Source organism: Narcine bancroftii, chromosome 8, assembly GCF_036971445.1.
Source record: "Narcine bancroftii isolate sNarBan1 chromosome 8, sNarBan1.hap1, whole genome shotgun sequence".
In the NCBI taxonomy this organism is placed as follows: Eukaryota; Metazoa; Chordata; class Chondrichthyes; order Torpediniformes; family Narcinidae; genus Narcine; species Narcine bancroftii.
Genome location: NC_091476.1, coordinates 96184815 through 96210351, shown reverse-complemented (window position 1 = coordinate 96210351; position 25537 = coordinate 96184815). Strand labels below are relative to the sequence as shown.

The following is a 25537-nucleotide window of genomic DNA, read 5'->3' as shown; positions in this document are numbered from 1 at the left end:
GATCACGAGCCAAATTTATAATGAGGTGCGGTTGATTGTTTGAATTAAGTAACGTTTTAATCTTAGTATGGTATTCTTATTATTCCAAAATGCCATCTGGAATTTTAGATTGATTGATTGTAATCAGGTTGCTGAACCATTCGGAAATTCGAAAATAATGTGCTGGAAAGTTAAGATTTTATTTTATTTAACTGAGTTGAGTGGGACAATACAAGTCGTTATGTGCAAAGCCCCATCTCCCTGCTTGATGCAATTGATTACATTTTGAGGTTTATCTCTGCTGTAAGACTTCTAAAGAAAAGCAAAAATTATACTTCACAGTAGCAGATTCACTGCCTGTACCATTACAGAATTGTGTGGGACAGGCACAGATAAAGGAACATCATTTCAGATGTTCCTGCTCAGTGACAGGTTGCAGGACTGGCAAAAATGGGAATTGACGTGTCTATTTGCGAGCAAGAGATAAGTAATTCGGTACTGCTTATCAGCGACATGCTGCTGCAGAGATCAAAATATCAGTGTTCTCTTCCGATTTTGATCGGTTTCAGGTGGAAATAATTAGAAATAGAAATTTTAGAGCAGCACAATTGTTGAGATAATAAATGCAATAGTAGAGGTGTTTTGAAGCTTCAAGACTTCAGCAAGTTTAGCAACAGTGGTTTAAGAATCAATGTCCAGCTTTCTGTTAACGCTTTATTATTTTGTCCTCAAATATAAACAGAGAATTTAGAGTTAAGTACTTATTTTGTCACAGAACAATTCCTCCATTTGATGATACAAATTGGCAATAGTTTTTCACAAAGAAAATTAAAGTAAAATGCAGCTGATGTTGATGTCTATTTCAACTTCCGGTGACTCAACGTTGCCCCGTGCACACTCTTGAATAGATGGGGGGAGTTTCATTGTTGCCAATCTTAAGATTTAAAACCTGTAAAGATATTCAGGTTATTTAATGAAAATAGAAAACGCTGGACACTCACCAGGCCCAACGATGGGCCGATGACCAGAACTGTTCTTGATTAATTTTTTCCATGGGTGCTGTCTCATCTGCTGATTGTTTCCAGAATTTTCTATTTTAATTTCATTCAGGATTAAATACAGGAATGCTGTTGATGATAGTTCAACCAACCTATCACCAAGAATGTTGAGCCATCCCAAGTGATGCATACCCTGGATCAGATGCATGTTAAAGTTTCTTCTGATGGCTCGAGCTTGGAACTTGAACCTTTGTTTTTCAATTGGACATCTGCTCCACATTCAGCACAATTTCTATTTCATGCACCAGTAATTCTTATGACCTTTGGGATGAGATTGTTTATTATTCAGTAGGTTCTAAATTATAGATAATTTTGTGCTATGATGCCATTGTCATTGGAAATTGGGTTGCTGTTGTCCAAGTTCAAATTTACTCATTAAAAAGAAGACAGGTTAATCCTAAACTGGATTAAAACTATGAACCTGAAAGAATATCAGTCAAAGAAGATAATTTTTAACCTCAGAAGTAAGAAACACTTGAAATTAAGTCATGCAATGTGTTCAAAATTAAATTTGGGGGTGGGGGTGTGGTTTGGAAGTGGGTGGAGGAATAGAGAACTCATAATTCAATCAATCAGGTTCCCAGCAAAAAAAAATTCAGGTGAAGCCTCTTCAGGTGCATCACTCAGTGTTACTTCAGAGGGACCAGATGAAAGCAAAATATTTTTTAAATAACTTCTGTGCAGGTAACAACAAAATTCATTCCCAGCAATAATAACTGTTGCTAATACTGACAACACAGACTGTCTGCACATTGGTATTCTATGAATGACCTAATATTTTAATGTTGTTAATCACCCTTTAACTGCAGTAGTGGATTAGAGAATATAAGCGTCAAGTTGCCTTTGTGAGCTTGTTGGACTGAGTTTATATAACAGCTATATCAAGAGATTTCGTGAAATCTACTTAGCCATTGATGGAGGACTCATTCAGCTTGAATATTTTACCACGAAATAATTGAGTTTACTGAAAATTAACATTAAATGTGAGGCAGCTGTTTGCATAAAAATCAAGACATGGACATAAAAAAATATCAACAATGGCACCCTGAGTGAAATCCCACTAATGTGGAAATATTCTAGTTAGCAATACTGACAAATAAACAGATGCTTCTGGATCTTTCAGAGACATAAAAATCCAACAATTATCTCCTGCATATGTTTCTGCAGAAGATCAAATAGATAAGGAGGGAATTAACAGAGTGTATCAGATATTTAAAATATGTGACATAAATGTGATATAGTTCAGTATGGAATCGTAACCCAAATGGGGGGAGAGTGATAAAGAGAGAAAAATGAGTGAATTAATATAAAATTGACATTGCCGCAGGAAGTGGCAACTTGCCCGAATAAAGTTGATTATAAGACACAGCTGGATAAAACTAGGGGAAAAAATGTGCCAGTGACATTGTTACTTTGGCAAGTTTTAATTCTGAAGAAACATGGCAATGTTGAGATCGACCACCAGTTGGAGTAACAACAATTGGTATTCCATCTCGGCTGTCTCCAATCAAACAACATCAATGTCTCCAATTTCCATTAACCCCCTCTCCTGATCTTTCTCTCTCTTTCCCTCATCCCTCTTCCTCCCTTGCTTCAGGTCCCCCTTTCCTTCCTTCCATCAGTCAGCCATCCTTCTTGGATCTAGCCTCCATCGGCTTCTTCTTCGACTCTCCTGCCTCTTAACTGTTAGGTTGTTTTCCTCTCCCTTCCCCCCATCCCCCCACCATTTAATTCAGACATCTGCCAGGTTTTAGGCACTCCCAAAGTGGTCAAGCCAGTAACAATGACTGCCTTCCAATTCCTATCGATGCTGCATGACCTGCTGATTTCTCCTTTGCGTTCTGCACTAGACCCTAGCATTGGCAGATTGGTTTTTCTTTCCTCAATCATCATTTCATGTGTTTCAAGAAGATCCCTCTCATTCTTATAAATGGTTGAGAATACACATCTTTTCTAATTTGTTTCTCATCAGGCAAATGATCACCAACTCAAAATGGTGAATCATCTCCATTCATGGTCCATCTGAAGTGTCTTGTTTCTTGGGTTGAGAGACTGGACTATTGCACAATATTGTGACTAGTCTAACTAAGCCTCTATCTGACAGGATCAGGTCCTTTTGTAATGAAGGACAACAGACCATTTGTCTTCCTACCTGCTTGCGGAGCCTGCACGTTAATTTACACCAAAGGATAGTCTGGTACCTCTGAATATGAACACGATTCAATCTCTATCTAAAAAAAAAACTTCCAATATTTGATCTAAATGAATGATCTGACATTTTATCCACATTAAATTTCATAAAGCACGGAGTTGCACATTGATCTGTCTTCCCATATCATACTGCACCCTCTCCATCAACCCTGTAACCCATACTTTCACCTGGCCTTTTAACATCAGCAGATATGGATATATTCCTCTTGTTAATATGGACGGTAAACAACATGGGCTTGAGAACCAATCCTTGCACACTCATTTCAGGAGGTTAATTAAAGAGCATAAAATTATGAGAGATACAGAGATGATGATGAAGGAAGGATCCATTTCTTAACAAGGAGGCACAGATTTGGAACAATTAGCAACGATTAAAAGAAATTGCCCAGAGGAAACCCGCACCGGCACGGAGAGAACGGACATACTGTAACAAGAAGGGGAGGTGTCCTTGTACTCCTGTTAGGTAAAACATCATGAGATGGGAATGTGTAAGGAGTTACCCTGTGCAGGGCTGTAACAAGATGTGAATGCATCCTTGTACTTACAAGATAAGAGAGACATTGATGGATTGAGAGGCAGGAAGCTAGCAGGGAAAGGATAGCAACAGTTTTAGTCATTGGACAAGTAATGATATGATGATGTTCTAAGCACGTATCCAAGGGTATAAAAAATCACCATTTTGCTGATAACGGCAGAATGCATTCTCCGACTAACATTGTTAGTCGCAAGTGTTACAATCCGGTAATAAAGAACAAAGAACCCTGATTTCGAATCAGTCTGGTGTTTGTCTCACTCATTCATGAACAAAGCAGACCTAACAATACTTGCAAACAACGCCGGATTCAAACCTGTGTCGCTAGTCCTATAATAGCATTATGCTTCCCTAAGAAGTTCCTAGTGAGCAGTTGATGTGCTGTCACCTACAAGCAACAAATCAATCTGAAAATCTGTATCTTATCTAGTGGAGAATGGACAAAGTGGGCTGCAACTCTGCTATGTTTCTACTTTGAGGTCAAATGATGTCAATCATCAATTTTCTCTATTAGATATGTTAATTGGACTGTGGTTTTGCCCATGTGAGAATTTTTACTTCTATGGTAAATCTATAACTGTGAAACATATTCTATCCCGAAAACTACAAGCAGTAGTTGAAAATATTGATCTAAAGCTTAATATTTACAGCATCTCAACTGCACTTATTTTCTTTTTCAGTGTTTACGTGCTTAAAATATTATTCTGTTATTAAGGTTTCATTGGCTTTGTGGCCAGCAATACAGTCACCTCATTAAAACATTGCTTAACTTAAATCTTCAATTGGGGAATGTTTACATTGCGGTTGAATGAATGTGAAGTCTACATGCTAAAAGTGTTTTTCAATAAAACCAGCTACTGTACAGTTTAATAACAGAGCAAACATGAGACACAGGGGTAATTAGAGTTTTATAATTATAAATCGTGCCTTTTTCAAGTAAAGACCAAGTTGCAACTCTGCTATTAAATATCGAGCGTCTTTCGCCTCTCATGAATCTACAGAGACATTTACAACCTCGCCTTTGGAGCACATTACTAGAATGCAACACCAAGCAAGAATTACTACCAGAAGCCACAGCAATTGAGAGCACCCATTAAATTGGCTAATTTTGTTGACCTCACTCAGGTGGCAGCTGGCTTGTTAGGACCAGATCTGGGCAAGGTCGGCAGACCGGGTGCTCCTGCTGCTGGAAGCTGACATCCACGATAACACGTCCTGGTTCAAATGATATCTTGGCTTGTACCAAAGGGAATTGAAGAGGTCATTTCAAACAGGATGGCTTAAAACTGGACCATCACAAATGCTTTGGAAGTTGATGCCTAAATTCATTTAAGATGTTGTAAAGATATCCAGGTTCAAGCAGTTAATAAAACACAGACATGTTTGCAATATTTCACAATCAATATGGTGAAATCTGGCTCGCAATAAATATGAACACAAACTCTCCATTCTGCCAATTCTGCCCTGATTGACTATCCTTTAAACGATTTAATGGCTCCACTACAAATACTGTGCAAGATAAAGCTACATTTGTAATTCATTACTGGCTGCCTTCAACCATCACTCGGAGAAACCCACAGGGAACAGAAGGAAAGCTCATTATATATTAACGGTCCGCCTGACTTATTGAAGACAATATTATGCAGATATTAGTCACTGTGAGGATTACTCTTGTGAGGACTGATGCCATTAGTATTAATGTTATTCTAATTTTATACCGAACATAATGCTCCAGTGCAACAACAAATCTATTTGGAAACAAAACAACTTGCGTGGTTAATTTTTCCAGACCACTTCAGTGCAAGATTAATACAAGGCAGAGTCTTGTTACTTCCTTTTGCTTCATATTCCCTGCCTTTGTCATTGCACACTGTCACTTTCAGCTTTTGGCGATGTGACGGGCCTTTCCTATTGTTTGTGAATTATATCTTTCCTTCTTATTTAACAGTGGACCTGTCAATTATCTGCAAGTTTCATTGAGTCACTGCCAGTGTGTCACAATGGATACTGTAAGAATGACACCCACATTCAGGGGGAGCATGCCCACTTCAGGACGGATAAAATTAATGAAGAATGTTTGTAGATGCTGGAGTCACTGGACAAATGTGAAGCAGTTATATTGAAATCAATTTAACCACTATTTAACCAATTAGAACTTGATTGTCTGTGTTCTTTTCCAGAATGCATCACATTCAACTATTGTTAACAACTAATTTACACAATTTAAAAAAAAATAGAAAATGCTGGTAATATTCTAATCAGGCAACAAATATGGATTGAGAAATTCTATCAACATTTTAGTTGATGACTTTTCATTAACAGGCAATGAATTCTTTGTGAGTCTCTCATCAAATGGATGTTTGCAAGGGTGTGGAGTTTGACAGTGAAAATAATCAGTTTGAAAAGGAAGAGAAATTTCTGAGAAGAGGGAATCTATAAAATTCCAGAAAGTAAAATTGGATTGGTCACAGTTTAACAGAAATAGAATTGGGGAGTAGATGATCCTCATGGGCTAGGTGAGTACATAATGGATATCGAATGAAATGGAATATCACATCCCTGAGGGAAGCGGGATGATTTTGACAGGTGTTCTGCAATATACCTTTAACCACGTTACCTAGTGACCTTTCAAATGGAATCATATTGTTCCTGTCCAAAGTTATTTTTCTATTCAGTTGCATGTTGAATTAACCCAAAACCTCTTCAGCCATCACCTGCCTCACTACAACATGAAAGGATCCTCGTTCAAGTGTTTTTGTCACATTATACCCAGTACAAGTCTATGTTATAAGCTGTCCAGCAAGTCAGTTCTAACATGCATACAGCGGTACAAGGAGAAGAGTATGATCATAACACAGCGACTAGCATTGAAAGGGCAGATTGGGGGCAGTACAAGATCACGATTGAGAGGTTCAATGAGAAGCTTATTGACCGTATGGATGATTTTGTCTTTTGAAGCTGTTGGTGAACTCTTCAACTACGGCAATGTAATAATTGCGCCCCCTGTGAGGGTCCAAAAATACACAGCAGAACCACAAAATAAGACACAAATTTTATTTGGTGGGAATGAATAGTATTAAGGCTAGGTAGACAGTCACTATCGTGAATCTCATTCAAAGGTACAGTAGGAAGGCACAATATTTAAGGCATATTCTTACATACAAATTTGATAGACATCTCTTTGAACTCATTGTTACAAGCTTATGTTTTACATCTTGCATATCTCCTTTCTAAAGACAGGAAAATGGTTTGACAGTAGTCACATATTCACATGTACAAGTCATAATTACAAGATATCCTTCTTGCATACAAATTAACAGTGGTCTGGAAGATTTGCTCCCAAAATACACAGACACCCGTTTTCTGCTTGCTTGGTATCTGATCTTCAAGCATCATATGCAGATGGATAGTTTCTCCAATATTTTAAACCATTAAAGTTAACAATGGTGAGTGAAACTTCTGGACAGAAACAATCCTAGGATGGGACTGGCCTGGTGCCATTAGAGTCACTGGGCGTGTTTTACAGCCACTGACAATTCAAACCATGTTTGACAGGTTGTGAAACCCGTAGAGCTGTGTTTGAGTGGGAAGCTGTTTTATGAATGGGCTTGCTTGTTGACTGTTTGACTGAATGGGGCGAGACATGCGCGCCTCTGTGCCGTAAGCTATTATCTGCTCAGTGAGGCCACTTGAATGCTTCTTTACCCAGGAACCCTGGCTGCAGTAGTTAATTCAGACAGCTTTGCATAAGCTGATAGTGGGTATTAATTGGTTTATCTGGTATGAGGTCTGACAACCTCGGGTGTCTCTCTCCCTGGCCCCAGCTCAGAGCTGGTGCTTTAATACAAATAAATCAGTTATGTTTTGTTACCTCTCCTAACATCAATGCCTGGAGATCACAAAAATGCAAATTTTAACAACTCTTGAACCTTCTCACTGAGAAGAGAGAGAAGAGAGTGTTTATAGGGTGCTACGGGTCTGTCCCGCATCGGACTTGTCAGCCACAAACGAGCCTGCAGCTGACGTGGACATTACCCCTCCATAAATCTTCGTCCGCGAAGCCAAGCCAAAGAAGAAAAGAAAAGAAGAAGACGGGTCTTTGTTCGTTGGCTGCATTTACGAGGGAGTGGGAAGTGATGGAGGGGAGAGATATTTGTGTGATGATCTAAGCTGCATTCATCACCCTCTGCAGGTTCATCTGATCTTGAGCAGAGCAGCTCCTTTACCATCCTTCAATGCATCCAGCAGGGTTGCTTTTGATAGTGCACCTGTAGTAGTCATTAAGGGAGATGGGCCATGTGTCAAACTTTTTTAACCTTCTTAAGCAGTGGAGGCATTGGTGCACTTTCATGTGTCTCTGTGGATGATCCAAATCAGGTCACTGAATATAGAACAAGAGAACAGTACAGCAGAAGAACAGTTGAGCACTACGGTTAGCTCAGCTGGTCAGATGTGGCGCTAATAACATCAAGGAAGTGTGTTCAATTCCCACCCTATCCAACTGTGCACTTTAACCATGGGGTCTGTTAACCTGAACTTCACACGGTGTACATAATTCTCTTGCTCGATTAGTATAGCAGCGAGCACAACACTATTAAAGGGCCAGCAATCCAGGTTCAAATCCACTGCTGACTCTCAGGAGCTTGTATGTTCTCCTGGTGTCTGCATACAATCTCTGGTTTCCTCCTACCCTTCATAAACATACAGGGATTGTAGATAAATTGGCATATTTGAGCAGCATGGGCTCCTGAGCCTGTTACTGCGCTGTACATCTAAATAATTTTAAAAAACAGTTCTTTCGGTCCAAGAGTTGGTACCAACCATGATGTACCAACCATGATGTACTAATCAACCAAAAACTTTGTGGCTTGTATTTGAATATGAAGGGAATATCTACATATGTACGGATGGTAGTGTAGGATGACTGTGATTGGCAATGAGGGTGAAAAGTCCTTTGGCAAGGCTCCAGCAATCTTTTCACTTCTTGAAGATTAGCCAGATCCATCACAGGGATCATTGCAGACGTCTGAGATGGTGCCCTAATGAAAGGCAGCTTTCATCAAAAGGAGGTCATAACTTCTTTTCACTGCCCCCTTCAGGCAAAAGCCTGAAAACCTCAACATGCAAGAGCAGTCCCGTCCCCCCTTGCCCCCCTCCCCCACACACGCACAGCAATCAGACTCTTGTAGCCTAGTTGGACTCATCGTGGTCTATTCCTACAGCACAAAAGAACAGTTAAAAATAGCCTTTTAAAATCCTTCAAGGATGGAATGGCTTCACTTTGACAAAATTAATGCAAGCCTGGCATCACAATGGATAGAATTCAGTAGCTCCCATCAACCCACCGTGTACTTTGGCTGTTAATGAGGTCATTAATAACTTGGCATTTAATCTTCCCAATCATTGCATGGACAAAATATGAATGTATGCGTACACACACACACACCATTCTCCCGGTGAAATGAAAAAGGGAAAACCTTGGCACATCCAGCAGTTTTTTTTTAAACTTTTTATTTCAAATCATGGTTTCTCAGATGAATATTTTTGATAAATATACTCTCTTAAATTTGAGAATTTTCTCAAAACTCCACATATTATTTCATTTGTGTTGGTTATAATTTTGGGTTTTTAAATATAGGAGTTTCCGAAAGCTGGAGGCTTCCCATCCCCAAAAATCTCATCTCTGAAAAATTGTCCATTCCATGATTTAAGTTTGATTTTCAGAGAAATGATCTCATGATAATAGTTGCATCAGACGAAAAGGTGATATTAATCCTGTCTTTCCAACAGTCAATGGTGCAATTAGGTTTCACATTCTGGCTTTGTGTGTTGAACAAAGGACATTCAGAAAATGGAGGTATATCAGAACTCACATTCCACATGCACAATGATTAATGTAAGGTAACTGAAATTATGAGTAAATGCTCTTTGTGAGTCTATAAATCTACTTTGGAGTATTCCAAACCCTCCATGGACTTAGCTGAATTTTAATTTAAGAGAATGTTTATTAACGAGTGTAATGCGCGTTGAAAGAACCAAAGATTGTTGATCCAAACTAAAAGACTGGAGCATATCACAAGTAGGTCGACCTGGTCTGGCAAGGAGCAATCCTTGCCAATAGGTGTGGCTACACTCTCAGCCAATCACAGTCATCCTACACTACCATCTGTACATATGTACATATACACATTGGTGATAGAATCTGTTCTATCACAATGAGTCCTTTTTATCAGTCATAAATTCTGAAAATGGAACATTGGGGCTCCCGCAACTCTGGTTTTGACCAGTCCAAATAAATGATTAGACTCACACAAATGTTTTCTGGAATTTATTAACTTTCTGAGAAAAACATAATAGAGGTTTACTAATATTGATTCTGCACTGATAATATACTAAATTGCATTTCACATTATTGCTATTTTCCCTGACGTTATCAAAACTGCTTTGTTTAACACCTCCATTGGACCCCATTGCAAGATAATTGAGATATGAATTTGTTGTACTCCACTGCTAGCAGAGCTATAACTCTTCCTTTCTCCTTGATATGATCGATGTAACATTGCCGCCATTGTCAAAACAATGAGGAATAAATTAGTCATTCACTGCATAACGATTCCCCAGTTTTCTGAACAGGATCATTTTTCTCATTTTGAACTCAGCCTTGGTTCAATGAAATAAACTCTTTGCAAACACCTCAAGAGCATTTTAGTTCATTAATTTCAAGAAAAATATTACAAGTAAAAGTACTTGCATCTCAAAAGCAAACAAAATGTGGAGGCACTGTGTGGTGCAAGTAGGGTCAGACAGACATCATTCCTTTCTTTACCCATTCTACCAGATTGCTAGTTCCAGATGCCTGAGATAACAAAGGGAAGGCACAAAATTCAAAACTGTTAGGCAAAGTTCATTCTGTATTACACAGTCAGCTTGTTTGCAGTTCATTTGTTTTGTTTGCATGTTTTACGCTGGGTACCGTTTATTTTTTTCACTGCCACTTAGTGGTAATTCTGCCAGGTCTGCTGGAAAAAGGAATCTCAGGGTTGTATGTGAGGTACTCTGACAATAAATCTGTAATCTAAATCTAATCTGAAGCACTTTCCAGCATTTGCCACAGAATGATTCTGGCACAGAGATGATTGTCATGATACCTAGCCCTCAGACAAAGTAACCAATGGTAAACACGAATGATCCATGGTCAGACATTTGGAGATCCTTGCATATTTAAAAAAAAATAACTTGCTGCTCAATTTCATCGAAGAAGTAGAAACATCAACCCAAAGGGCTGGAAGAATTCATTGGGACAGGCAGCACATATGGAAAGCAACAAACAGACGATATTTCTGGCTGAAACCCCTTCATAAGGACCGCTCGTCAGGAAAGCTTTTGACTCAGAATGGCGACTCTCTGTCGCTTTATTGTTGCTGAGTTTCTGCAGCATATTCGTGCATTGGTCCAGTTTTCCAGTTGACCAATTAACCTACAAGCCCCTATTTTTTTGGAACGTGAGAAGAAACCAGAGCACCCAGAGGAAACCCACACAGACACAAGGAGAACGTACAAACTCCTTTGACACCATCAACGGAAGTATCGAGGTCAGTTTATTCTGCAGTGCATTTTACCATTCCTTTCCTTCCATTAAAGCTGCTTGGCCCATTGAGTTCCAGCCACAGATTCTGTTTGTCATGCAATATGCTGTCCAACTATTTCTTTAAAAAATCTCACAATTTTGCACCAAACATACAGATAGCTGGCAGCACATCTGAGAAAATATTGATTTACAATGCTTGTTTCATGATCATTTTGAGAGAACATAAATGGTTTTGTTTAATTTATTCATATTTTGACCAAATTAGAGAAATCTTGAAGTTTCAATGGAAATTGTAATTACCCATTATCCACAGGAATCCTCAATAGATGTTGTAGTATTCTGGTATCCTGCTGCTAAATGTATAACAGAGGTTTAAAATTATGCTTAATTATACAAAAAGTCAAAATTTCACTTGACATATGAACTAAAAGCATTTGCTCTTCAAATTGAGTGAAAGTTTTGACATGTCTGCTACAAATAGATTATCTAACAATTAGTGCACTTGTGTGTGCACAAAATTCCATGGCCCAGCAGTTGATTGGACCTTCAATCTATTTCTATGGATTAAATGTTCCTGTGATGTATAAAATATGATTCACACAGCAAATACAAAAAAATTGCTGGAAATACTCAGCTGAGGGGAGATGAATTTCTTATTTGCAGCATTTCCTTTTTGCGTACAGTTTTTCAAATTTTTACTTTAATGCGACACTCTTGTGTTTCGTTCTAATATGTCGATCTGCAAACAGTGATTTCTAAGTTTTGCTTTCTAAGTTCCTTCAAGTTTAGTTCAGTTTAGAGATATAGCACAGTAACATGCCCCCGCCCATGAGCCCGTGCCATCCAAATACACCCATGTAACCAATTAACCCATAAATCATCTATGTCTTTGGAATGTAGTGGAAACTAGAACTCCTGGAGGAAACCTACGCAGACACGAGGAGAATGTACAAACTCCGTTCAGATAGCGGTAGATAAGAATCCTGATCACTGATGTTGCAATTGATTTGCTCTCACCATGATGCTAATTTTCTGCATTATCTTATTTACCATGGATTGCAATTAAGTAAAGAATTTGGATGGACGTTCATGATCTGCGTGAGTCTGTTTATTCTTTAGGGGATGAAGGAGTTACCGATGTGGTCAGCATTCATTGTCCATCCTCAATTGCGCCACAGTTAGTATTGTGGTTAGCTCAATTCTGTGACAACACCAGTAATCAGAACCGGGGTTCGAATTCATTGCTGTCTGTAAGGAGTTTATACATTCTTCTTGGGGGCTCTGGTTTCCTCCCACCATTCGAAAAATACCGGGTGGGCAGGTTAATTGGGTGTAATTGGGCGGCACAGGCTCGTGGGCTAAAATGAGCTGTTCCTCTGCTGTATATCTAAATTTTAAAAAATTTAAACAATTAAAAAACTGGGGAGATATAATTCAACAACATACTCTAAACACAAACACACAAGTATTTGCCTTCAATCATAAATTTGTCATTTGTATTCTATTTTCATAACTCCTCAAAATATTGACTGTTGAATGTGAACACAAGGATAATTTTTAATGGATTAAGTGTTAGAAGAATTCACTGCCTGTCCTTTATTTGTATTAAAAAATTATTTTATTACAAGTTTGGCACAGTGCCATATAGTTACTGCAATGCCCTTTTGAAATTCCCTATCGATATTGACTGTTCTGGTATCCTCTACTATTATTGCTTTCATTTAAGATCAGTTAAAATAAATAAATAATAACTATCACACATACTTCACAAATGACTGGAATAATGCCTCTCTTGGAAGTGGCATCATTGGAAATGTCTCCACATGATTCTGTCCTCCGATTCACTTAAACGATCCAAAACTAATCATTGCAATTTTTAATTTGTCTTTGCTCTTCTTCTCTTTGCTTGTCTAGCAATTTTCACTAAAGGAGCCATTCACCAGACAAGGGTCAAGTACTGGGGTAGATTAAAGCACAGATGGAATGACAATTCAGCCTGCACCTGCTCTTCAATCTCCTCACATGTGTATCATTGAAACTGTTCGAGTCAAAGCCATTGTAGAACAGGAAATTAGTATATTTGCATTCCATGAAATAGTCCACATAGACTACATTGAATCCACCAGATGTGATCATCCATCTCCAGGAAAGTCAGAGTGGAGGTCATGGAAGGAGCACATTGAGGGCAAGTTTTCCATTTCCTGGTTAATGCTAGCTGGTAAGGCTTTTGGTAGATGTATAAGATAAGATCGGATTTTAACACATGCTTAATTTATAGTAAGAACTTTAAACCATTTCATCAGCCAGAGAGTTGAAGAAGAACTTCAAAAAATGCTATTGACTTTCCAAATTGGAGTGGATCTTCATCTCTGGAAAAACACAATATAAAAATATCCGCACAATATATATCTACTCTTCACTGAAGCAAATGAAACCACATTTCAGAAGCAGTGAAGAATATTGTACAATTTTTTTGCACACATGCTTATCATGAGCTGCCAAGGAGAAAAGATTATTCCATTGCATCAGAGATTTAATTCAAACAGAGCTGATGGCTAATAACTTCCCAATTTCCACCATATAGGAAAAATCCCCACCAGTTTCAAGTGGGATCCACTTTCCAAAGCTGTCCATATTGATTTAGTCTCTGTTGTTTGAAATGGCTTGCCATGTAGGATTTCTGCAAATACTTCAGAAGAAAAGCAGAATCAACTGGCAAAAAGAAATGATGAACGTAATGAACAAAATTGGAAAATAAGGGAAACAACAAGATCCACTGGCAGACTCACAAACATAAAGCTGTTTACAGACCCCAGATACTGCATATCTTCTTATGATCTAGACGTTCAATACTGGAGAATAGATTTGATTAAATTCATTAAAAAAGTATATTTTTCTCACACAATTCAAGAAGCATTCCAAACTGAAAATATTGCTATAATCAATCCAGTATATTTATTGTCTTTTGAATGAATTCTGTTAATTTTGTGTGAGATTTTACTTAGTTCATGGTTTGTACGTTATACTCAACCTACACTAAATACCTATAAGAATATACAGGCTACTTGACATTGTCTTTTCAATTCAGTTTGTTCAGACTGAATAACTGCTTCATACCTTCTATTACTTGCTCCATAAGGAGGTATTCTTTAGTATCTCCTCATAGTGACAAGTTGAGGTTGGGAATTTATTAACATGATGAATGAATCATGTCCCACCACTCAGTAGAAGCAGATTTGCTTGCTCCAACTTCAATACATCATTCCATGGTCGAATGTGTCTGTGCTTTTAGTTGATAGCTGTTGTCAAATAAGAAACACGCAGAGATATAAAGGATTACCCCTGAAAATAGGAGTAGGGCTCACATTGTGACCAACCCAAGTCCAGACAGGATGCAAAGCTGCCGGTCTTGTCCATTCGAAAGGTTCCTCGCTTTCGTGCATTTACCAGCATCCCACCAGAGAGTCCAACGAGATTTTAGGTTAAAGTTAGGCAGGACCTCTTGAAAGGAGATCTACTGCATTGCAGTAGATGGCAGAAAGGATTGTGCTTGCCAGGAAATACATGGCACACAATGCATTGAATATAATCCACCATCTTTAGATGCTACTATGGAGGATTTGATCAAGCGCAAAAGAGGAGCCGGAAACTTTCCAGATATTTGTTCAAAAGCCAATGAGAGGGTGTTGGTTATTCAGAGAAGTTAACACTCATGAATCTGGGCACAGTTCTCTAAAAAGTTCAATGACCTGCAAAACATGATCCAGTGTAAGTAAGCAAATCTCCAGACAATATCATTCACTGTCTAATAATCTGTAACAATCAGATCAACATTCTAACTTTCACATACTACCTCCAGGCCTTAAATACATATCCAAGGAGTGACCATGGAAAAGCTAGTTACTGTAATTAATGAAAGCACAATATTCAAACCAACTCTCACCAGCATTCCTGTTCTCACCAATGACATATATGTCATGTCAACAGCATGTAACTGATGGGGAATAAATGCATTTTTATGATCTTATTCCATTGGAGGATGACAGATCATTGTTGCAATAGTTAAGATATGTTGATGGCCAACAGCAGTTATTGGAACAGAGATGATGATAGGCTTTCACCATTTCCTTATTATATATCCTACTTTCTCCTCACCTATTCTGATGTTGTGAACATGAATTTTGACTGACAGACCAATACTTCTCATTACCTCATGGGTATAAAAGAACTGAGGCCGTACTAGGTGGCATGAGAACAAGGTAGAAGTAAAGATGAAGAAACACTCACATTTACTGCTCAGTAGAAACTGATCATTTGAATTTTGTATAGATTGGCCTACAAGTAGAAAATAAAAATGAATATGAGTCCAACAGTGAGTGTATGGGGAAAAATCATCTCTGGTGCTAACTTGCATACAATGTCAATCCCAGAGAGGTGTAAGGGAATGACAGACCCCTCCTATTGGAGATGGTTGACAGATGTGCAAACTGAAATGTTTTATCTATTGATGGTTCTACCAGAATGTTAATGTGTAACAACAAGGAGCTTGGAGGGTTCCATTTCGAAGGATTCCAGAGGACCCCGAAAATCAGCAGCGATAGATATGCACCACAACACAGGGTTACTTAAACAAGGATTGTTTTTAATTATAGTTGAACAAGAAAACAGAATTAAACTTTAACTTATTACTTAACCAACCTAACTACTTAATCCCCCCTCTAATACAAAGCGCAGGTGTGTGTAATGTATATTTAAGATTAGAAAAGTCCTTTGGATCACAGTCCAATCTCACTCGTTGCAGGCAATTCTTGTACTGGGCACAGAAGTTAGCATTAACAAAGTTCACCAGTTATTGGTGCTTAATAGGCAAATGGTTACCACTCAGGAGGGTTCTTGCTGGTTTTCAGAGAGAGAGATTCCTTTTCCAGGACATCTGCAACTGATTCCTTCTCAATCAGTCTTGCTGACGAAACTTGTCCCCTTCAGGGTTCCCCAGATGATCCTCTTTCTTTCAGGTCATTTTTCACACCTCCAGTCTTCTCCTTTGACCAGGCAGCCTTCCAAAGTTTGCCAGCTTGTCCCTCTGGAATGGATTTCTGTCTCTCTCCTCTCTGTTTCACACCGTCCCTCTCTGAGAGCAAAACACTTCTCCTCTGCCTGCAAAGAGCACATGCTCTCCCAGGCAAGCTGCTGTCGATACTTTGTTGCCTCCTGCAAAAAGCATTCTGCAAAAGTCCTGCAAATATTCTGTGTATTAAAATGTGTGTGTGCAAGTTGCTCTAACAATTCCTCCCAAACCACCTCTAAAAATTCTGTCACACATCGAAGTATCAGACAATTTTAATAATTCACTTGTAGATGCGAGGAGCACACACTGTCTTATAGCCTGTGCCTTAGATTTTAGTGTTACACAGAAAATATTACTTGACCTGCATGATCTCACACTTCGTCATGGCTTTGGACACTGGTGTTAAGAAGGGCTTTTAGAATCTCACAGCAGTCTACAGGCTGGCCTCCAATAACACCAGGCAACTGAGATATCATCCTGAGGGGAGGGACTTTTGCTTCAATCTTTCCCATGCCTCAGATAGAAAAGTTACTTCCTGAAGCCCTTTGCTCTTTCCTCCTCCACTTCTTGTCAATTTGTAATGGTCCAGATACAATTTTCAAAGAGTTAAACTGATATGCTTTAATATCACTCACCTATAAATAGCAGGTGATTTCTTTAAGTACTACTGACAGAGAGTTCCATTGCGCAAGGTTATCTTTGTCAGCTCCAAAGGGTGGGCTATTTCATTCACATATAAATTGAAAACTGGAAATCTTAAATAAGAACTGAAAATACTGTTTGTCCTGAAATATTAACTGTTTTCCCACAAATGTCATTCCACCATTTTGAGTCATTCCACCATTTTCTGCTTTTATTTTAAACTTCATTCACATGTCTCATACTACACTCCATCTGGGAAATGACCACTTGGACAGAGGGGACACTTTGACATTAATCTCAATGTCTCCGTGAAACCATGCATCTTCATTGACTTTTTGGAATCCCTGGCCTCAGCTGTGCCAAATACAGAAAGGGCATGCAGAATAGCACTGACAAACTAAATTCTCTTTGTGAGTGTCATGAAGAGAGCCAGCAAAAACTATAAAAGGGACGTGCCACTATCTAAATTACACATCTGTCCGCAACATCAAGCACTTCCTCCCACGCCTGTACCAGAGACTACTGATCCCATGTTGGGTTCTTCAGCACTGCAGGACACACAGAACTGGGGTGGAAGTCAGTTAACCTTTAACGTTTGAAGTTTCATGAGAGTAAAAGCAGGTTAGCGCAGGGATTTGACTGGAATATCAGCTGGAACTAGTGGACAATGCAGTCATTTGTTGAACTAATGCATGGCATCAGTTGGGCAAACATCCTTGCGTTGCGGCAGCCAGCACAGCCCACGCTTCACTACTATGGAGATAAATCCTTCCTGTTACCCTCAAACAATGGATTGACATTGCACAGCTGAATTTTGTGACCAAAAGCTGATGTACTGTGGTGGTATACCTCCGGCCTACTGCAGGGGGCAACCTCAGTACCTGCAGGAGTGTAAGGGGACAGGACAACACCTGGCCGGCTGCCAATCAGTCGGCCTAAATGGATTAAGCCCCACCCAGACAGGGTGTCAATCACCCTCCGGGATATAAGCCTGCGCCGGCCTCCCAAGGCTTCACACTGAGTTGCTGCAGCCACAGCCAGCCTGGCTCTGTGGGGGTTTTTGTGGATTAAAGCCTGTTGTTCAGTCTTTACCTTGTGTGTGTCTGGTTCTGGCTAACAGTGCACCACATGTACGTCATAACTTTCTTTATTACAGAGGAAATTGTGCACTTAAGCCTGCGAAACATCATGAGAGGAGGAGAAATTTGCAAACTCTTTGGAAGGATGGATGGTTGAATGATCTGAGAAGACCCCTTATTTTTGAATGCTGGAAGGAAACTGATTACACCCAAGAGACCTTATTTTATCTGGATTTTAATATATGGATCAGAAGGGAAGTATGAAGTTCCTTGACGAACAAGAGCAAAAGGCAGTAAGAATTGTAATCAAAATATATTAACAAATATAAAGACCGTGGAATGAAAGGAAATCTTAGAAATCACATGTTGATAGAAAAAAAAAGATATTACGCTCCAGCCTCCACTGAAGTGCATTTTATCTCTGACCTCCAGTGGGCATTGAAAGCAGCTGTCTCTAATAACTCTCCACATAATTTTTTTTTGTTGAATCAAAGCAAGGCACGTCAAAGCTTAATATATGGTTGCTTCATTTTTTAATAAAAATACTTTGTAAAACTGTTACTTTAATGCATCTGTGATCCACGATGAACTTTTATCAAGTTGCTGTCATAATCGTTTAAGGCAATGCAGAACCACATTATTAATTATTCAAGCAATTCTCAAAAGATTTAAAGTTTGTGTGTTGTGCGAGTTCATGGGGAGTTTATTTGAATTCAAGAAGGTTTGTCTGTGTTCTGTGTAAAAAGAGCAAGTGTGTGATTAGATGGCATTTTACATTATTTTCCGTATCCTCCACTGCTTTCCATATGTGATAAAATTAACCACCCAAGTCATTTTAATATCTTTTCATCCTCCAAACCCACAGATTGTGAAAAGCAGCGAAGATCAAATCTCCGTGGCCAAAACAGAGCCAGGAGTCATAAATACAAGATTCACGAGAAATTTCTTTCCCAGAGAGGGCTGAGAATGTGATTTTTTTTTAAGCCCAGGCAGCAAATGAAGAAACAACTGCAGGTGAAGTGAAAAATGGGTGGTTTCTTCAATTCACACTCTGATAGTTGGATTTAGATACAAAACGTGCAAAGGGATTTTAGTATGATACATGGACAATTAGGCAAAACAACTTGTATCTGTGCAATTTTAAGTGAATATAAATTTTTTTGAAGGTATCAATGATAAATTATGCTAAATTTCAAGATTAAAATTTCCTTTTATTGTCATGCAACGATACAGAAAATGTAATATTACACAAAATTTCCTTTTGCCTGCACAAAGCTAACAAAGAGAGTTGGTATTATCAATGCCAGACATCCCTGATGATAAGAGCTGCCAACATTCCTCAAGACTGGCTTGTTGGTCATGTGATTATTCTTGTGGATTACTAGTATTTTTATGCTTTTTGTACCATTCAAAATCCTGAATATTTAATTCCTTCACTGCTCACTCACTTTGACAGGTTTATATTCCAACTCCAGAGGTCTTGGGTCCTCTGACAACATCTCCCAAGTCCATAATGCCCAGTTCTAAGGGCAGGGCCAGTCTTGCATGGAAATAATGTTGTGCGCTCCATTGGAAGGCAGACACTATGCAGGCAAGGAAAAACATTGCTATTTTTACAGCATTCACCAGAAGACTGACAATAGTTCAAGAGCATAGCTCAGCATCACCACCTCAAAGATATTTAAACATGGGCAATAAATGGAAGCTAAATTCATATTCCAAATAAAAGATGTTCCTAGTATTCTGTGAAGGAAGAGAGGGTAAAATTGGAGGAAGAGAAAGGACTAACTAGGTCATTATGAGATACTTCCATGTTACCCCTGAACATTGTTCTGTTCAACCTCCATGAGAATGCCACCAGGATAGCAGAGGGGAAGCTGTGGTCACTCCACTGGGGTGAGCCGTAAATTTCTTTCAGCAATTGACAGAATTGAGCAAGAAGCTGAATTAACAGCTAGGTTCTTCTTAAATTTCTTTGGTCTCTTCCAGATGTGCGTTGGAAAGCTCTGGCTAAGCAGCGTGGAATAAAGTGAACAGCTGAGTGAAGATAACAAGAAAATCCACTTTCTTGCGTTTGCTGGCTGTTTGATGTTCTGTTTATTTGCTTTTAGGGATACTCAGATGCAAAATAAATCACAACTTTAAATTTAGAAGAGGAGATGTGCTGAGCTTTAAGTACAATATCCCTTTTAAGATGTTCAGTCTCCCCCACTACCCCCCCACCCCACATCGGCCATCAGTCCCCACCCACCATCAATTACAACCCCCCCCATCAGTCACTCGATACCAACCCCGTCAATTGCACCCCCACCCCCCCCCCCGGCAACGTCCCACTGCCACAATGTTACAAACGTTGAATTGTCACTGAGAACCGGTGTAGTGTTCACCGCAGTGGCAATTTGTTGACTCCACTCCCCCCCCACTGCAACCTCTCTCCAACCGATCGTGGCATCCCCCTCCCCAACTGTGGCATTGATCTCTCCCCCCATAGCAGTGACATCACTCCCCCCAATTGAGGCCCCCCTATCTCGCGGCAGTGATCTCTACCCCCCACTCTGGGCTCCACGGCAATGACCCTTCTCTCCCCCCTATTGCTACAGGCACTTCAGCCAGGGGTTTCCCTGTGACACTAGCGCGGAAGCGCTGATGTCACCCGAGTAACCGGGTCAGCCATTTTCCTGTTCAAATCATCAGCGGAGGTAATCTATATAAGTTTAATTGGGTTCCGTGACTACCTCTGAGGTAAGTCATGAACCCGATTGGACTAAAACCACGCTGACTAGGTCAGACTCTTTCTAACTACCATGTGAGTGGGCTGCTAACCTCATTTTAGACGGCAGTTTGAAAGTAGGCCTTCTGTGTACATGCTTCTCCAAAGAATGATTAACATTACTGAAAATGGATGAGTGCTTAGACAAATAGGGCATAAGCATCATAAAGGTTTGGAAATCAATACCTCCTATGAAGTAAACTGGTTAAGTTTTCACTTTAACATGGATTGAAAGGCTGGAAGATCTTTGCCTGTGACCACAGGTGCATACGATAGTGGAGGGCACTGACTGATAAAACATACCTCAACCTCATCAATCCTCCACCAAGATCAATAAATTCATGTCAAACTGAGAAGTGAACTTGAAACATTCAGGAACACAGAGCATTGTTTTTTTTCTAAAACATCATTCATGTCAATAATGACCCTTAAGTCATCTTGTAAAATTAACATTCTACTTTGCCTCCAAATCTTACTCAACTAAAATAATACAACATTTTCCAAAAGGGATTTCAACATTAATTATTTAATTACCTTTCCACTTTTAAACTCAATGCCTAGATGTTCTACTTCAAAGCTCCATCTGTCCCTGATAGGAAACTACTCTATTACCAAGTCTAAAAGCAGAGTGCCCACTTCCTTTTCTCAACTGCATGGTTTCCATGACACCACAGCTTACCATCATTAAGACATTGAACTTACTAACGAAAGCAAAAAAAAGTCAGGAAATGCTGGAAACACTCAGCATCTTATGGAACTGCGAGCTGAGATAATATTTCCTTCTGACCTTTTGTCAAAATTACGTTACTACAGCGCTCAGATAAATGATTAGCCATATTCGACCAAAATTTAATTTATGCAGTTTTTTAAAACTCAGCAGCTGGAAGCAATACATGTAATTTCACCTTTTGTTGATTTTAAAATGAATGGTGCACATAAATGGGAAACATCATTCTGAAAATAATCTAAGGGAATTAAAGAGAGCCTTAAAATCACAGCCTTTTAGATGCGTTTTGCTGTTCATTTATGAATATTTATTCTTAAAATTATTTTTTCATTTGAGGACGGGTGGCATTTAAGTTAACTGTGAACAGTTGTTGAATCTGATAATGCGACAAAAATGTATCAACATCAGTCGACATCCTCATTAGCTGAGAGTGCATCAGTGACCTTCTCATATGTGTTCAATAGAAATCTTGCAAGCAGGTCAGATCAACAACTCCACCCCGTTAATTCCAACAACGACTAACAGCAGCACTCATAATTTGAAGATTAATAAAGAAAATAGTTTAACACCAAATTACAAAAGGACATGAATGTTGGCCCACTGTGTGAGCATGCTTTTTCAAAAGAAATTAAATGTAGAGGAAAAGTGACAAGGATGACAGATTTTTCTTTTAATTTGCATTGCAACATATTACATTTTCAGTGCACATTTAGTTACAGACTGTCAGAGTTCAAACAATTCCAGGAAAGTGATAATGAGGTTTTTGGTCTTCAGGTGACATTGATAACAATTGCATTAGTCAAAATATGGACAGATGAGTGATTGATCTTGGGAGAGTTGCTGAGGCGATGGGAAGAATAAAATAGACGAGGGCAGAAAGAGTATAAAAATGGATGTTTGGCGGTCAACATGGACTCAATAGCCCCAAGGGCCTCTTTCTGTGTGATACTATGCATAACTCCATGACATTTTCCTGGTTCGGATAAAAGGTTATCAACCTGGTATGTCAAAAGTTTTCCTTAACACAGCTGTTTCCTGATCAACTATTGCCAGCACTGACTGCCATTGGGATTATTTTCTTCCCTTCCATGACAATTTCTGCCATGCATTTGCCAAGCATGCATGATTTTGACATTTTGGATCAATGATCATGTCTCACATTTTATGCATGTTGACCTGAAGTGAAGTACTGGAGAACGTAAGCAAGTACAAACTACAAGAGTAGCATTATCAGTGATGTTATAACAGTCATGGCTAAATTGTCAGCAATTTGTGGATTTCTGCAATGGCTCAATTCTACAGGAAAATCCCAATGCTTCGGTCTTCACTGGCATGTTCCTTTGTATACCTTCTCCAGCACAAGATTGGGAAATGGTTGAGTTAAGAACATCAGGTTATTCCCACAAATCAATCCCTCTAAAACATTCCTTGAAAGTATATGTTTTACTGCAGGAGGTGTGTGTTAACATTCAATGATGTACTAATTGCTAATTTTTGCTCAAGATATTCTCTGACACTGAAAATCTAATGCTAAATATCTAGTTTGGAACTGCCACAAATGCTATAAAGTATAGCTTGGAATTAGGGTAGCAATGAGCACAACACCTTTACAGCGCTAGCGATCGGGACCGGGGTTCGAATCCCGTGCTGTCTGTAAAAAGTTTCTGCATTCTCTCCGTGACTGCATGGGTTTCCTCCGGGATGTCCTGTTTCCTCCCACCATTCGAAATGTACTGGGGGTTGGAGGCTGATTGGGTGTAATTGGGCGTCATGGGCTTTTGGGCCAAAATGGCCTATTATCATGTTGTATGTCTAAAATTTAAAATTTGTAATTATTTTTAATAATAAAATTTCAGCAACTTTAATGTTTCTTCCATTCTTACTTCATGCTCTGCAACATGTTAAATTGTGTTGAAAACTATGCTTCTTTAACACATGACATTGCTGGCAGCTGAAATGCTTCAATGTAATGGGGTGCTTGCCTAACATCATAGCTTTTGCCAGGCATCATTTGAATCAGCACGTGACAGGAACAAGAATATCCACATCACAGCCATTTCTAAATCTCTGAGGTCAATGTTGAGGACTGTTGGTTTATCACTGTCCGCAAAATTCAGGACATTTGGAAGCTTGACCTTATTATTCCATCAAACCACTTTTCATGCGTCCGTTCCTCCTATTTTCTGAAACCTGCTCCGACCAAATGGACAATCTAGGAGATACCAGTCGCATCTCTGAAGGGTCTGTAATGGAAGATTCTAACCTGTTTTTTTTAAACTTGCAGCTCTGGGTTCTGCAAGGCTGAGAACCTGCTTGTGTTTTAGAATCAGCAGACATAAGCTAAATTCCACCGAGGGGCCAGAGATGCTGTTATCTGACGAAAGGACATCTGTGTACCAAGAACATTTAATCTTCCTGCTTGTTTTGGTCACAGACTGTCAGAGGCCTAGCCTTGATGCAAAATAAACCATTGTATTCAAAGTGATAAGCTGAAAATTATGTTATTCGTTAGAAGCCTAGCATGCTAGCTTGCTTCCTTATCTTTCTTGCTGCGCTGGGAATAGGTGCTTGGGTAAGCAGTTTTTGGGTAATATAAGCCATGGTCCTGCTGCTGAAGTTTGAGACTCTCCGAGAGGTGGCAACATCTCTCAGCAAGAAGAAGAACTTCTGGAGTCCAGCCAATGTCCCGGTCAGGGGAGGTGGAGAAGTTGCTACCGGCGCCCTGGCAACCAACTACAAGTGTGCAGTTGTTGCCTCGCTTCGACAGTTAGGACCAGTCCAAGCGTTGATAAGTATAGTTGGGAAGGGCTTGCATATTGTAGTGTGAAATCAGCTTTTGAATTTGTAATAAACATTTGCATAAACTGAACTGCTCTCGGTGTGTGTGTCTATTTTCTTTCGGTAGCTCAAACACTGTGATCAATCTAAAACGAACAAAATGAGAGGTATAAGTTTACCCAAGACAGGGTCTCCATTTCAAATTTACTCCATTCATTCTGGAACAAAATCTGCACTTTTATAAGTAGCCATTTAGAATTTAAATACAATGAATTTGATTGCGCTTGGTGCTTCTTACCAGTAATGAATGTTCCACAACATCATGTCACCTCCAGTGACTTCAAAGGGAAAAGGTTCAATTGCATTGAATGAGTGAACAAATAAATGAACGATATATTGTGAGACACATATATATAATGTACAAAAATAGTTTAATGACAGTACCTGCTTTTACCACATTTCCAATTTGAAGCATATATTTTGCTCTTTAATGTTATGCATCCAAGTATGCTCTGTTAAAATGTGATGTTTATTCTTTGCTATCTGTGAACTCTTCAATGCAATGGCCCACATACCCATTTTGACAGTGTAGATGTTGCTAGGAACTGCCGTGAACTGATTACTAAATTAAAACAAACTGAATCAAAAGACAAGTCACTGCATTGAATCTACAAAGCATTGCCTGTTTCTGTTGCAGAAGACAAAATGTCCACCATGTTTCATGTTATTGTTCAAACAAACAAACTAAATATCATAACTGCATTAACAAACAGGTCTTGCTCAGCATCTGACATAGTGGAGTGAGCAGAATTAATGGAACAGCGCTCTTTCCTGCTTTTAGAGGAACACTATTTTTCCCCCTTAGATTTAGCAAAGTGAGATATGCAACTAAAGTGGAGTGAAATTCCATCAGATTTTGCATGGAACCAAAACCCCTTTAAGTAAAACCAATTTCTCTGTTTAATAAATAGCAATGACTGTCGACACTGCAGCTAAAAGTAATTTCACAATCGATAATTAGCTGATGCAATTTTGCTTTGCATTATTTCAAGCAATAATGTCATCAGCTTCTTGAAATAAGTGCCATTAATCAGATCTGTCTGCA

The 25537-nt window shown here is 39.1% G+C and overlaps 2 long non-coding RNA genes across 6 annotated transcripts in view; one reads left to right on the top strand and one right to left on the bottom strand.

Annotated features, from left to right (window-relative positions):
• Positions 1–20310, top strand: part of LOC138741045 (uncharacterized) — a 39525-nt gene extending 19215 nt beyond the window's left edge. For 4 of the 5 annotated variants that reach the window (XR_011343293.1, XR_011343291.1, XR_011343290.1 and 1 more), the window contains 3 exons: positions 13283–13553; positions 19023–19171; positions 20147–20310. This is a non-coding gene — a long non-coding RNA (uncharacterized lncRNA). Of the gene's footprint in view, positions 1–6051; positions 6297–13282; positions 13554–19022; positions 19172–20146 lie in introns of those variants that run through there. The other variant, XR_011343292.1, reaches the window with a different exon arrangement.
• On the bottom strand, positions 19348–21558 carry LOC138741047 (uncharacterized). Its single transcript, XR_011343296.1, has 2 exons — positions 21462–21558; positions 19348–19740 (listed from the first exon to the last, which is right to left on the bottom strand). It is a non-coding gene; the product is annotated as an uncharacterized lncRNA (long non-coding RNA).
• Positions 21559–25537: the final 3979 nt, after the last annotated feature.